The following is a 14,351-nucleotide window of genomic DNA, read 5'->3' as shown; positions in this document are numbered from 1 at the left end:
TTGGATTTCAACCGTTCATGAATATTCCGCGCACGAAATAAAGGACATTTATTCGGGATAACGTTCGATATTACAGCGTAATTGGAAGTTATAATATAACACGTGGTTAGGGCAAAGAAGAAGGTAAAATCATGAGTAGAAGATAACGAGTAACGGTATATCAGAAAAAGGATGAATAATTTTAACGCCGGACTTTCCCCTACTTTAAATCCAAAACCTCTTATCGGCCTCGTTATTTTGAAAACGATACCATAATTCAGCGGATCATCATAGGGTAATTTCTATGCGAATACGTACATATGGCCGGCACTTTCGAGCCGGTGGCGATTTGTCGGTCGAATAGCGATAACGCCGTCCTCGTTCGATGAAAGCGAATAATCCGGCCTCGATAAGCGAGTTATCGAGACTCCATCGAGTTTGACTTTATCGATTCTCTCTCTCACTTTCTCTCTCTCTCTCTCTCTCTCTCTCTCTCTCTCTCTTTCTCTATGTCTCTCTATCTATCTATCTATCTGTCTGTCTGTCTGTCTGTCTATCTATCTATCTATTTATCTCTTTCTCGCTTTCTGTCTCTCCACTAGGGAATCAGCTCTCTCGATCCAACTCTCTCGACCGCATACCACATGGCTTAATGCACGATTCGACTTCTTCGATTTTCGATCGTCTAGGAAACCTACGAGAAATCCTATTTCACCCTAAAAGATTTAACGCTTTTAACTTCCGCAAAAATGCCCCCATACCCGTCTATCTATACATTTTATTCTTTCCTCTCCTTACTCGTCCACTACACTTGGCATTTCCCTCTCCCTCTATTCTTTCCCATTCAAATTCTTTTTATTCTGTACAATTTAAATAAATTGCTAAACGATAATGAGAACACGAAATGATCCATGAAATCACTTGAAAACATGGATTATTATTATTTTTAGTTCGTACCAAGTGAACCGAAGGAAAAGTAAAAAACTTCGATATTTATCGAACGATAGGGAGAATCGAAGTTTGATCGATCGATGTAGTATGTACATACATACGAATAGTTTGCGTTATTTAACAGAAATATGAATATGTATTAGACAGATGTTCGTTGATGCGTCAACGAGAATCCTCGACGCTTTAACGGAATTCGTCGGTTCGGAGTCTGATTCGAGGCAATGCAAACGATCACTTTGCTAATTACTCTACAAGAGTTTAATAGAATAAACGGGGGGAAGGGAGGAGAGGGGAGGGGGGAAGAGAAAAAAGAAAAGAAAAAAGAGAAACACCAGATCGCAAGTTTATTTCGATTAAAAATTACTTTTGACTCATTCTTTTAAAATTCAAGAAAAAACATTTAGATAGACGACAATCGAAAGAAAGTAAAAATTTCTCTTCCCGTTCACGGAATATCGAGAATTAGTGAGCACAAAATTCATGATCCGTATCGAATGGGGCGATTCTCGAAGGGGCCGAATTTCGCAAGAAGAATTTGAAATTAACCTAGGGAAGCATTTCGCTTTTCGAATAAATTCCAAATATTAACACGGTCCGATCGTGAAAAGCTAGATTTCAATCGAAAACATCAAACGATTTCGTAGTCGTTTATAAGAGAATAAAAGGAAGACAAAGGTTTAGACAGGTTTAGATAGAAAAATGAAAAGAGTATAAAAGAGGTATGGGGGGAATATTCGGAGTGTGAAGAAACAAAAGGTATCCCGATAGCCCATTTGTTCATCGGCTTGGATCGTCACCAAGCCATTTTTATTGGCAGCAGTCAGGATGTTGAACAAGCGGATGGTTCGACGTGGAATTCGTTGACTGCGTGGACCGTACGAAAGAACAAAATGGTATTACGTTCGCCGTGGAGGATGAGAAGAAACGTAAAGAGAACGAGTTGGAAGCAAGCAGGATTCGGATTCGTTTTAAATGGCCAACTACATGACCGATTGTGTGCCGGACGATCTCGTGAATGACGAGTACGTATACGTGCAAAAAATATCTCGTACGTTCTCTTAGAGACGTAAATATAAATATACACGTATACGTATAGACATATATAAATGGAAATGTGCGATAGGAAGACACGAGGTACGAATTTTAATTACCCTATCCGTTGAACAATTGTTCCCCGAACCAAAATTATTATCCAATTACGGATAATAATGCAAAATATTCTTAATTTTTTGTTAATCGAATATTGTTTTTCTCTCCGTGACAATTTTAATAATTTTTCTTTTTTTCTTTTTATTCTTACAAAAAAAAAAAAATGAAAACAACGAACGTTACATTATTTTTGTTATAATCCTTAATAATGAAACGTATGACAATAGATAGTCATGAATAATCACGTCGTACGATCTATTTTATTCGATTCTATTGCTTTTTACTCATCACGTTTTCGATTACTCCATTTCACACTTTTCCAAAGAGCAGGAGCACGAACTTCGCCCTTCGTGCGTAACTTATAAATAAGTTTTTCCTCAGGCGACCTCGGGTTTGCAATTTGTTCTACTCGATATGCGGTCGTACAGCGAGAGAATTTTCTATCGGTCCAGTGAAAAGCGATCGACATCGGTTCTACTCTGCGAGATACGTTATTCCCTACCGACGCCAAGAAAACGTGAGGAATCCACTCGACGAGATACTCTGAATCCACTTCCCCGTCTCTCTCTCTCTCTCTCTCTCTCTCTTCCCCTTCATATCTTTTTCTCTATAATACACATCCCCAATAAATGATTATAAACACTATAGTATATATTCCATACTGTGTAAAAGAAGGGTAACTTGTTCTCGCCTCGTTACCATTCGTAACGCGTGCGTCCGTTCGCGGCGTGCATTTCAAACGATTATAATGTATACCATATTTCGCGAAATGTCAACATCGAACAACGAACTATCAATTTGTTAACAGCCAAGCATTTTTTTATCTTCTTTACATATATATATATATATATATACATAAGATTTTTTCTATCTACTGAAAATGATCTTATAATAAGTAAGTATATGTACTAGACAAAACGGATGAGAGAAAGGGATCAAAGATTGAACATGATTACTTCTAGAAAAAATCAAATATATGACAACTTTAATATAACTTCTAAGATGTAAATTAAATAGATAGCTAAATCATTCAGAAAGAAATATATTTTAGATATTTTAATTCAATATATATATATATATATATATATATATATATATATATATATTATTTGATGAAACGAATGTATGGAAAGAGATTAAAGGAAGAATATATAAAGTAATAGTCGAACTAATACTAATCAATATGACAGAAATAACACCAGATACGTTTAAAAATAATAAGCTTCTTAAAACAACAGAGAAACCAAAATTCATTGGAAAATTTCAAGAGAAATTTTATCGGATAAAAATAGAAAGGAAAATATCAGGAAGGAACGCAACATATGAGATATTAAGAAATAAGTGTAAAATACGTATAAGCAGAATAGAAGAAAGGAGAATTGTAAAAATTGTTAAAGATGAATCATCAATCTGAAGAAAAAGTATTGATAACCCAACGTAAAAGACGAAACGATAATTTAAATCTATAATCAATCAATAAATAAAATTGAAACAGTTCTAGAAAGAAGGAAAGAAGAAAAAGAAAAACAGCTTTACTTAAATTCGTAATTGATTGATCAAATTGAGAGATATGTTTTATTTTGATCTGTTTATTCTTATATTTTATTTATTCTAAAATAACGGAAATATCAAAATCAAAAAAAAATGTTTAGCAAATTTCATCATCTTAGTCTAACATTAAAAAGCTTTTATACAAATATATAAACTTGAACGTAATACATCTTTCGATTCGAGAAAATAACACGGTCGGCTAAATAATCGGTTATGTGTGTGTGTGTGTGTGTGAGAGAGAGAGAGAGAGTCTACGTTTCCTCAAGAATTTGATAATATAATTAAACTCTATTCGTACAATGATCTTTAGCGTTACGTTCAAACTGCAAGAAAAGGAAATCAAATTCTTTAAAAGCTCTCATAATAAAAGTCTTTCTCCTTTCATACGATATAATATCTTAATTTTAAAGTATTCGCATCGCCTTTTCTCTTTTTATTTTCGGCAAAAAAGAATAAAACAAAACGAACTTCACTAAAAATTTCAATCCTCTTGGTATACTTTTAACCCTTCAACCACGTTAACAATTCCCATTATCGTGAAGTCTCTCGAAGTAAAAGAAAGAAAAAAGGCAAGACGAATGATGAGTAAAAAAAAAAGAAATAAGAAAGAGAGAGAGAGAGAGTGATCGTTTTCTCTCTTCTCTAGCACACCTTTTCTCTAGGAAACGGAAGAAAAGGAGAATATCGATTACGGCAAGTAGAAAAGCGATCGGCCGGATGGGCCCATATCGTACGATCCCTTTTTCCTTTTTCAACCCCTCGAAAGGCCATCTACGGGTTATTTCGTGCAAGCACGCGAAACTACGGTGTACGAAACGTTCGTTCCGCCACTCCTTCTTCCATCCATTCGAATCTCTGAAAAAAGAAAAGCTCCGGCTTTCTCCAGCGGCACTTTCTCTCTCTCTCTCTCTCTCTCGCTCTCTTTCTCTCTTTCTCTCTATCTCTCTATCTCTGTCCCTTTTTTCTTTCTCTCTCGATCCAAGAGAAATACGTCAACGATAATAGTGGCCCTGCGCTTTCTACCATCGAGCAGTAGCAGCATCCTCTCTCTTCACCCCCTGATCCTTCTCTTTTTCAAGCTGCCCACGATAACGGCAATCGGAATTAATTTCTTCGAGAGCGAGCAAACGTTTTAATGGTTTTTTCACATAACTAGAAATCCATTAACGGTCTACCCTGGCTAAGCTTCCTTCTCTTCTCTTTCTCTTTATCTGTCTTTCTCTCTTTCTCCTAACGCCACCCTTCCCTACCGCTCTTGGTAACATCGCACGGTCGAAGAATTACGCGTTTTTTACTCTTCCAACGGTACCTACCCACCTCGCGTTATTCGCAATGGTAGTGGTGGCGGTGATGGTGGTGGTGGGAGGTGAGGATGGTGGTCCGTGCTCTCTCCAACCCCTTTTCACAAGTGCGATTTCTGCACCGTTTCAACCAACCCTATCGTTATTTCCCCTTCTCTCTCTCTCTCTCTCTCTCTCTCTCTCTCTCTCTCTCTCTCTTTCCTCACAACGGACACTTTCCATCCTTCATATCAACCACTCCTTTCTCTCTCTCAACCATTCCTTTCTCTCTCTCTCTCTCTCTCTCTCTCTCTCTCTCTCTCTCTCTATCTATCTTTCTATTTCCATCTCGCTCTGAGCCCCCTTCACCGCGAATATATCTTCGAAGTCATTCACCGTTGCGCACCCTTATCGCGCTCGGAGCGGATACGCCACTTCCACGAATTTTGCAGGAATTACGAGCGTTGACAAAGAGCGACGTGCGGTGAGTGGAGAAGAGAAGCGTTCCTGCCTATGTGCCATACAATGAAAGCAAAAGGGATAGAAGGAGTGAGGGATACAGAAAGAGAAAGAGAGAGAGAGAGAGAGAGAGAGAGAGAAATCTACCATCATCACCAACACTTTCATAGAAAGTCGTTTTCTTTTTTTCGACTATAGATATATGAAAACCAACCATAATGTTTGCCTTTCAAACGAGATTTCTGTCTACTCGGACCAACCTTCGGTATAGACCAATCCTATCGATGTTAAAATCACATGTTTTTATACGAATAAGGAGTAGTAGTCGAGAAAAGGAAAGAGATATAGAAAGAGAACTAGTGATGGGGATGATCGAATCTCAAAATCCTTTTAAACTAATTTTGCCGAGTAAATGTTAAGTGTTACATTATCCCTTTACTTTAAGATTTAAAATACGATTGTAACCAACTCGGAAAATGTTTCGTAAGTTTTGATTTATTATTGATCAATCCAAATCGTCTTCCATTCAGACAATTAATATACCAATAGTTTCCTATTTTATGTATTTATTAACGCATACACGTGTATAGAAGAACTCGAAACAAACCGCTTATAATATTTTTTGAAAGAAGGAAAGAAAAAAAAAATAGAAAAATGAAAAATAAAGGAAAGAAAGAAGTAACTACAAAAGCGATAAGAAAAATTCGATGGTTCAAATAAATGTAGTGTAAAAGTCTACGAAAGATTTCAAGTTCACGTCCTTATCTTCCTTAAACCGTCGCGACGATACAAAGTTTCGAAGAGAGAAAAAGGAAGAAAAAGGAAAGTAAAGAAAAGAAAAGAAAAGAAAAGAAAAGCAGAGAAAAGAAGAGAAAAGAAAAGCGATTTATAAAAAGAAGAGAAAAGAAAAGAAGACGGGAGGGAGGGAGGGAGGAATGAAGAGCAGGCAATGGCATCGCTCACTAGACGAAAACGGGAGCGTTAATGCTGAGACGGACGTTGGCCTTTCCAGCCGTGAATGGTGGTCGGTTCGAACTTTTAATTACTTGGTACTTAAGAGGTGGTAGTAGGAAAGAGAAAGAGAGAAAAAGAGAGAGAAAGAGAGAGAGAGAGAGACTCGAAGCAAACGTGGAAGCAGGATCTAAGAAAAAGACAGAAAGAAAAAGAGAAAGAGAGAAAAGAAAAGAGAAAGAGAGAAGAGAAAAGAGAAGGTTGCAGACTTTGAAATGAGCAGAACGACAGAACTTTCGCGTTGGTAAAATAGGTTTTACCCACTCGAAACTACCTCCTAACAAGACCGAAAATCTTCCGAACGTTTCTTCGGACAAGCTTCGCAGCTTCAAGAACTTTGAATGATCTCCTTTTCTCTAGCGGATAAACGTGAACGCGACCGACCGATCAGTACTTCCAACCTTCCTTGTTTTTTTCTTTTCCTTTATTTTTCTTTTTTACTTTTTTAACCATGATCGCAAAGAATCCCTTCTGATCTCGACTAATTGCGAAAAATATAACAAACGATTATTTTCAAATAATCGTTTGAACGATAATTTTCAAAATTAATTGAAATATTCGAAATCTCTTCTTTTCTTCTTTTTATCTGGATTTTTTCATCCTATATCGAGTGTGTGTATATTCACTCTATCATCCAAATAGTCTAAATGGATTGACATAAAATTTTTAGTATAATAAAAATAAAGTTACTCGCAATGAGAATCCACAAGTAATTTCAATTTAATCCAATTTTCAGTTTTGAAACAGTAGATATTTAAAAAATTCAAAATTTTCGAAGAAACTGCATACACAACAGAAAGAATTCAAATTCTGCATAAATTTTCAAAATAATATGGAATATAATCATACATTTGTTCGAAATTTTTTATGGAAACAATTAAAGATAATGGAGATATCAAAATTTTAATTTGTCGACTTAACGATGTATCTCCATCTGACCTCTCCGACTAAAACGAAGGGTTGCTTTTTCTACTTCTTTATCACCGAACGAAAATCATTTCGCAAAACATTCTGAGCATTCTCCTCTTTTGAATTTATGTTCTCGTGTAAATGTATTTACCTTGTGAAAAGTTTCACGAGCATTCACTGGGGATAATTAATTTAGGTGATATTACTTCGAATTAGAACGGGAAAAACGATACAATGGATGCTATTCGTTCTTCTTTTTTTCTGTTCTTTTCTTTGGTACCCATATATATAGACGCACACACATACACACATAGTTTTGTTCGGTAGTTTACAGAGCTCTTGCAAAACCGAAAAAAAAATATTTCGAATAAAATGTTTCGCTGGTTACCGCAGAAATTTGAAGTGTTCTTGTAGTACGCGGGATCACAAAAAACAAAAATATTATATTCTCCATGACATCGGAAACAATCGATTTCGTAACCTGGTACGATACAATGTCATTCGATTCTTTACCGAACAAAATTGATCAAATGAAGTAAAAGTATACATAGATACATGATATTTATCGAATTAAAAAAAAAAAAAAAAAAAAAAAAAAAAAAAAAAAAAAAAAATAGAAAAAGACACTGACGTTATTTATAATACAGAAGTAAAATAAAATGAGATAAAAAGAAATTCTCTCAATAAAATGCAATTATTAAAGCGGTTAAAAATAAACGAATAAAATTTTACGTATTGTCGTAAAATTTTACAAACGATTAAATAAACTAACTTGCAAAAAGGAACAGCGATTCGAGAAAACGAGGTATTAAATGCGCTTTACAATCTGATACCAGTGCACGGTTTGCGTTACTTCGCTTATTAAAATCGATACACGTTCTGTCCGGATGGTAGAGATATATCATATACACATATATTTCAACGCGTGTCCATCAGCAAACAGCACTCGTACCATAATTTGCAAAAGAGTATACGTACGTATACTTGTGACGAATATTTTAATACAGAATTTTTAATGAATAACGAAACAATAAATTATACCTTTAACTATCATTTAACAAAAGAATGCAAAAATATAATTATATTAAGAACTTGATTTAACAATTAAGCAATTGAGAGACACAAATCTGTATTAAATAACTAAGCGTAAAATTCATTGGTAGCATGAAACGATCTAAGAAATGGATACGTAAAAATGACATTCGAAAAAATCCATTTTTCCCGCGCCCAAAGCAATACTCGTCGCCTCTGTATTTCCCCGCGGGCCAGTAGTTTCAGTGTATTTAATTGAAAAATGTATAATTCGTGATTTCCCGAAGGGAAAGACTTGTCTCTCTCTCTTTTTCTCTCTCTCTCTCTCTGTCCCTTGCGATCGTTAATCCACGTTGGAATAAAATTCCTGAAGGACGATTTCCGACGAAGCAAGACGATTTGATCGTTCGATCCGTCGAGATCGGCTTAAGCTTCATGGACTCAGTCTCTCTCTCCCTCTCTCTCTCTCTCTCTCTCTCTCTCTTTCTCTATCTATCTCTCATTCTTTCTCTTCCTACCTAAGAGGCTAAAAGAAATAGGGACAGAAGGAAATGGAAAAGAATACTCGAGCAGGTTTTGAAGTTTTTACTGAAAGCCCTCCTTCCGATGGTATCATCAATTATTTCGTTCTTATCAGTTCTCTTCGAACGAGACGCATCGACAGGATCGTAGTAACCGATAACAATGTACCTCGTTTATCGGTGGATGAAAGACGTAAACAATTTCCGGTGAATATTGCTCTAGCATCCGGCAAACGCATCTCTCTTTTTTATTGCACTATCCCGTATAGGTAGTAAAAGCTGTTTCGACGAGAGAAACGAAACGATAGAAACGCTTAGATATCTGATCATACCTTATCAAACATACTTTATCAATTTTTCCTCGAAAATAACGCGTCCTTCACGCTTCGTGAATCCTCCAACGATTACGGTCCCGCCGTTACTCTCAGAAATTTATCGCCCGTGGAAATTAGATCCCCATGTCAATACGATCTTGATTATAACTCGTGTCCTCGTCCCTCAGAGGGATTATCGTAAAGGCTGACGACGTCTCAAATATTCGTAAAATATTCCTGGATTATCCCGCGGGATTATTTATTGTAACGATCGTCCCGTTCCGATCGACGTTAAAGATCAACGCGTGTGATTTTACGACTCGTCGAGTTCGCATTCTCCGCGTATTTCACGTACACGTTCGACGTTCCGAAGTCATTACGAACGCGTCAGTGTCAGACTGTGTCCCACCGCACCACGCTTGAAGAATAAAAAAAAAAGAGAGAGGAGGGAGAGAGAGAGAGAAACGAGAAAAAAGAAGGAAAAACGAAAAATACAAACGAGAAACGGCGAGGACGCAAGAAAATGGAACAAAAACGAAACGAGGATAAAAGATCGGTTGCAACAACGACACCAACCGACCAGTGCAATATTTCTTTGCTGTCATGAGCGGTCGTTTGGCCCAGATATCTCTGGCAACAACTTTCGAGAGTCAAAACTAACGTGAAGCGCGATCCCATTGATCCGATCGAATTGAACGGAAGAACATGACTCCTTCTAAAATGGAATGTAACATTGGATACTCCTATGGGACGATATTACAATGAATTTCAACGACTTTCAAATATTTATTAAACAAATTTATAATGTTGTCTTCGAAATCATCGTGCGAACTATGAATTTAAAAAATATTCTGATACTTTTTCAAATCGAATAACTTTTTATAGAGCTAACGAAGAATTCTGAAATTTCTATAGTATAATATAATAATATAAGTGTAAGGAACATTGAAAAAGTAATCTTTTCTCTTTTAACAATAATTAAAGATACAAAATAAAATATTCTCGATAATCTTATTAAGCATGTTTTTTTTTTTTTTAAATCGGATATATACATTTTGTAAATCTATTTGTCTTTTATGTATCCTCAAAAATGTCATCAAAATCGATCAATCCTAGAGCGAGTTACACTTATCCGGCAATTTTTTGATTAGCGATAAAATGATAAATTTTACAATATATTAATTTAAACAAATATAACTTGCTCTAGTTCTATTTATAGGATCCACATAAGACAATTAAATTTAAAAGATGTTTCCCTTTTTATAGAAATCTTTGGTGAACAATTTCAAACAGACTCATGTTGTATATTTTATCGTTGTTACAACAAAACAACATATTCTTTAAATTCTTTACATACTCACACTACTCTACATTTCCATATCTACTCAAAAATTCAGAGCACTTTGCTTAGTCTACAAGAACTTATTCCATTTCAAAAAGTATCCGAACATTCTGGGACAAACTGTATATATGTATGTATATATATATATATGTGTGTGTGTATGTGTATATATATAGAGAGAGAATATGTGTATATATATATATATATAAGAGAGAGAGAGAGAAAGAAAATCTAATCTCCGCGAGATCGAAATACATCGTATATGTAGATATTTTTGTAAAACGATCTCTTTCATAGAAAAAAGAAAATAAAAATACAAGGAAAAAGAAAATTATTAATTTATTTAAAAAATGAAAAAAATTCTCATCGAAGTCACCTTACGATCACTTTTATCTTAACTACAAACCAAAAGATTTTCCACGATATTCACACGTATTCTTTATACAACGAATAACAATGAATGAAATTATTATATGAGAAAAGATCCGTAAAAGGAGAAAAACACGTACGAATATATTCACGCAACAGACAGATAAACAGATAGAAGTCCTCGTGATTTATCGAATATACTCCGAACGGAGAGAAAGAAGCCGTTTGAGGAACGTTCAAAGAAGAACGTTCGAACGATACGACGGCCAGAGGCGTACTGGCGCTTTGTAACGCGCGCGCCACCCTTCTCCAAGAAACGAAGAATGCCGATGAATGCCGAACGAACGACGAACTACGAATGAGGGTTGACAACCCTCGAAAGCATCGCACTTTGAGAAGGATACGATGCTACTGCACACTCGTTTACTCTCCTCGACCATACAGACTTTCCTACGCGTTATCTAATTGCCTTATGACCAGATAAGGGTATTCAACAAGTGAGGAAACGACCAGCCGATAATAACCTTCCGAAAAATCGACATTTAAGTTTCGGAATCTATCGCGCATGCGCTCCTACAAAAAAACTCATCCAACGTATGTACCTACACACGAATCTTGTTGTCACTCGATAATGATATGCTAATCCCATTAACGTTCGGATTTATTTTATCGCGGTCACCTACCAAACGACTTTAAATTTATTTGCGTTCCTGGTAGATTTAATACTACTTTTCCTACTTTTATCCAAAAATCACACTTCTCTCTCTCTCTCTCTCTCTCTCTCTTTCTCTCTTTCCTCCTATTTTTCCTTTTCTTTCTCTCTCTTTTTGATGTCATGTTTGACGCATATACGAGCGTGCCAATGAAAATTCATTAGACTGATGTGTGCTATCGTTCTTTATCTATTCGTTAGCAAGAAATAATAGATTAAATTTGTTATCTTATAGGCTCTTCGTTATCGTACAAAGTAATAGGAAAATTGTTTACCTAAGAAAATTCGTTCGTTGTTTATTTTTTATATCGAGTACAATTAGATGCCTATTATCCTACAAAAGAATGCATAATAGCAATTTTTTTACTAGATATGATTTTCATTGCAAATAGCCAATATTATATAAATATGCAAAAAAAGTTATAAGTATCTATCCAAAAAATGAAATTATGTTGATCTTCGTATCTTGAAATGATCACGAGTAAACAAAAATTTTTACTATCCTCTTTCTGGCCCATTCAAAACTGTGCAAATATCTCTTATTATAAATTCTTATAATTTCAAATTTCTTATAACTTTAACCAACGAGATATTTGATCGGACATTTATATCGATATAAAATAATTAGTATCGTAATAATTACTTTTATAAGAAAAGCTTTCTAAGAATAGATCCGAAATATGAGAACGTGTACGTTTTCTTTGTAATTGTGTTGTAATAGCTGTCACAGGTGCCGCTTCGTTAAATTGTTAATACGTTGTAGCAGCAAGCTCGTTGGAAATTTCTGTACTTAATGCATCGCCATGCACCTACCGTGCGCGATAAACTTCGTCATCCCGATTGTCGTCAACGAGTTACGCGATGAAATCGCTCGGAAAATAAAAAAAATAACGGGAGAAGGGTGGAAGTCGATATTCCATTGCTTTTTACGGTTCAGAGAATTTCTTATTTTTTTGTTCATTCGAATTCACGATGATCTGATTCAATCGAATTCAATGAAAAACGATACGATTTATAATTAAGCAAGAGAACATTTGTTTCGAATAAAAAAAAAGAAAAAAAAACAAAAAATAAAGAATTATGTAAAACATATGAAACAAAAAATATATCCTTCTTTAATTCTTTCACGTGCGCGTCAATATTTTTTTTTAAATTCTACACATTCTATTCATGAAAACAATACAGCTAGCGCATGCGCTTTAATAAATATATAATACCTTCATTTCAATAGATATAAAATGTTGATAATTTACTTTACGATAAAATAATGCTCCAAGCTTTCCACAACGTAGAAAAAACATTCTCTCATGAGAATTGGAAAACGTAAGCGTACCTACTTACAAAGAGAAAGGAACAGAAAAAAAAACAAATCCTAAAAATGAACAGGAGGAAATTAAAGTTCGAAAAAATCAAAGCTTGATAATCGTTATCATTGAACCAAATGATGGTTGAAAGGGAATCGAACGAATAGATACAATATCGCTGAAAGTTTCGTACTTAGAAATTACTGGAGGACTCTAAGGATATGAATGAATCAAGTTACTTGATGGAAGGAAAGGACAAAGAGAAGTTGGAATGGAAAGGTGAGATTAAAGAGTAGGGAGAAGAAGAGAGAGGGGAAGAGAGAGAAACCATGGTCACGGACTAACTACGTGGACCGAGGTCGAAGGTTACGACAGATACGGATGCGACATTGTGCAGCTGGAGATATACGCGTCAGAGAGATCCACATTGTGATCAAGAAGGACCAGAGAGAGGGAGAGAGAGAGAGAGAGAGAGAATTCTGACTTTACGTCCGATAACGAATGCGTTTCGTGGTCGACTCCTTGTTCCTTCGAATAATATTTCAAGTTACTTAGAGATATGTTTGAAATGTACCCAAAGCTTCAATATTACAATCTTTCGTTTCCTATGGAAAACCGTAACATTTCAGTGTGAAATTTTAAGATTAATTACAAATCATGCCTTCTTTAAAGTTTATGTTAATGGTCCATTCGACATAACAAATTGAATAGTGAATTATTGTTAAAAAAAGAAAAACATTTTAAATAATTTGTTTTATTATTTAAATAATATACAGAAAGAAAGTAATAAATCATTTTTAGTCTGAGCGTCATCAGACATAGAATAGAAATGAAGAGCAATCATAACGAAGATTTTTCATGAAGTAAATGTTAACATTTAGAAGTACGTTTAATTACTTTTATGATGTAGATGATGTTTTGCTATGACCATTACTTTGCTATTACTTTTTCTTTTTTCAACATGAGTCTACGTGTCCATGTAGGTTACAGGAAAGGTAGATATTAAAATTACTGTGTACTTTGTACTGTCAAGCGGTACGTACTGAAGTCAAAACGACGAGATCGTCTGCTTGTGCAGTAATATAACGTGTCGTGTTTAACATCACCTACGCTATATATATATATATATATACTTTATGACTGCGAAAATATATGGAAGTACCAAATATGCCCTAATGTTTATGAGATAGTCGTTTAATTTAAAATACGAAATTACCTTGTAAGCTAAAATTGTAGAGAAATTCTTCGTGCTATATGTATATTGACTTAATTACACTAAGACGAGTTAAGTAAAATTAATAATTTCTATTAGAAAAAGAAATAACTAAATTATAAAAAAATCGTACGATCAATGATAATAATTGCTGAATAATTTCTACGTAATAATAATGAAAAATAAGAAAATTCCTGTGAACTGTTAGAATAGAATCAATTGACCTTGAGAGATAGAGTAAACGTAGGAGAGATA

The 14,351-nt window shown here is 34.9% G+C and overlaps 1 protein-coding gene across 9 annotated transcripts in view; it reads right to left on the bottom strand.

Annotated features, from left to right (window-relative positions):
• The window catches only part of LOC124948267, a 157,995-nt gene extending 146,856 nt beyond the window's left edge, over window positions 1-11,139 (bottom strand). For 2 of the 9 annotated variants that reach the window (XM_047491629.1, XM_047491627.1), the window contains exon 1: window positions 298-2,921. The gene's annotated coding sequence lies outside the window, so the exon portion shown is untranslated. Of the gene's footprint in view, window positions 1-297; window positions 2,924-7,440; window positions 7,467-10,904; window positions 10,924-11,007 lie in introns of those variants that run through there. The other 7 variants (XM_047491630.1, XM_047491632.1, XM_047491628.1 and 4 more) reach the window with 7 other exon arrangements.
• Between the last annotated feature and the right edge of the window lie 3,212 nt (window positions 11,140-14,351).

This window comes from Vespa velutina, chromosome 4, assembly GCF_912470025.1.
Source record: "Vespa velutina chromosome 4, iVesVel2.1, whole genome shotgun sequence".
Classification (NCBI taxonomy): Eukaryota; Metazoa; Arthropoda; class Insecta; order Hymenoptera; family Vespidae; genus Vespa; species Vespa velutina.
Note: the sequence above shows the minus strand (reverse complement) of the source record. Positions and strands in the feature narration are given on the sequence as shown.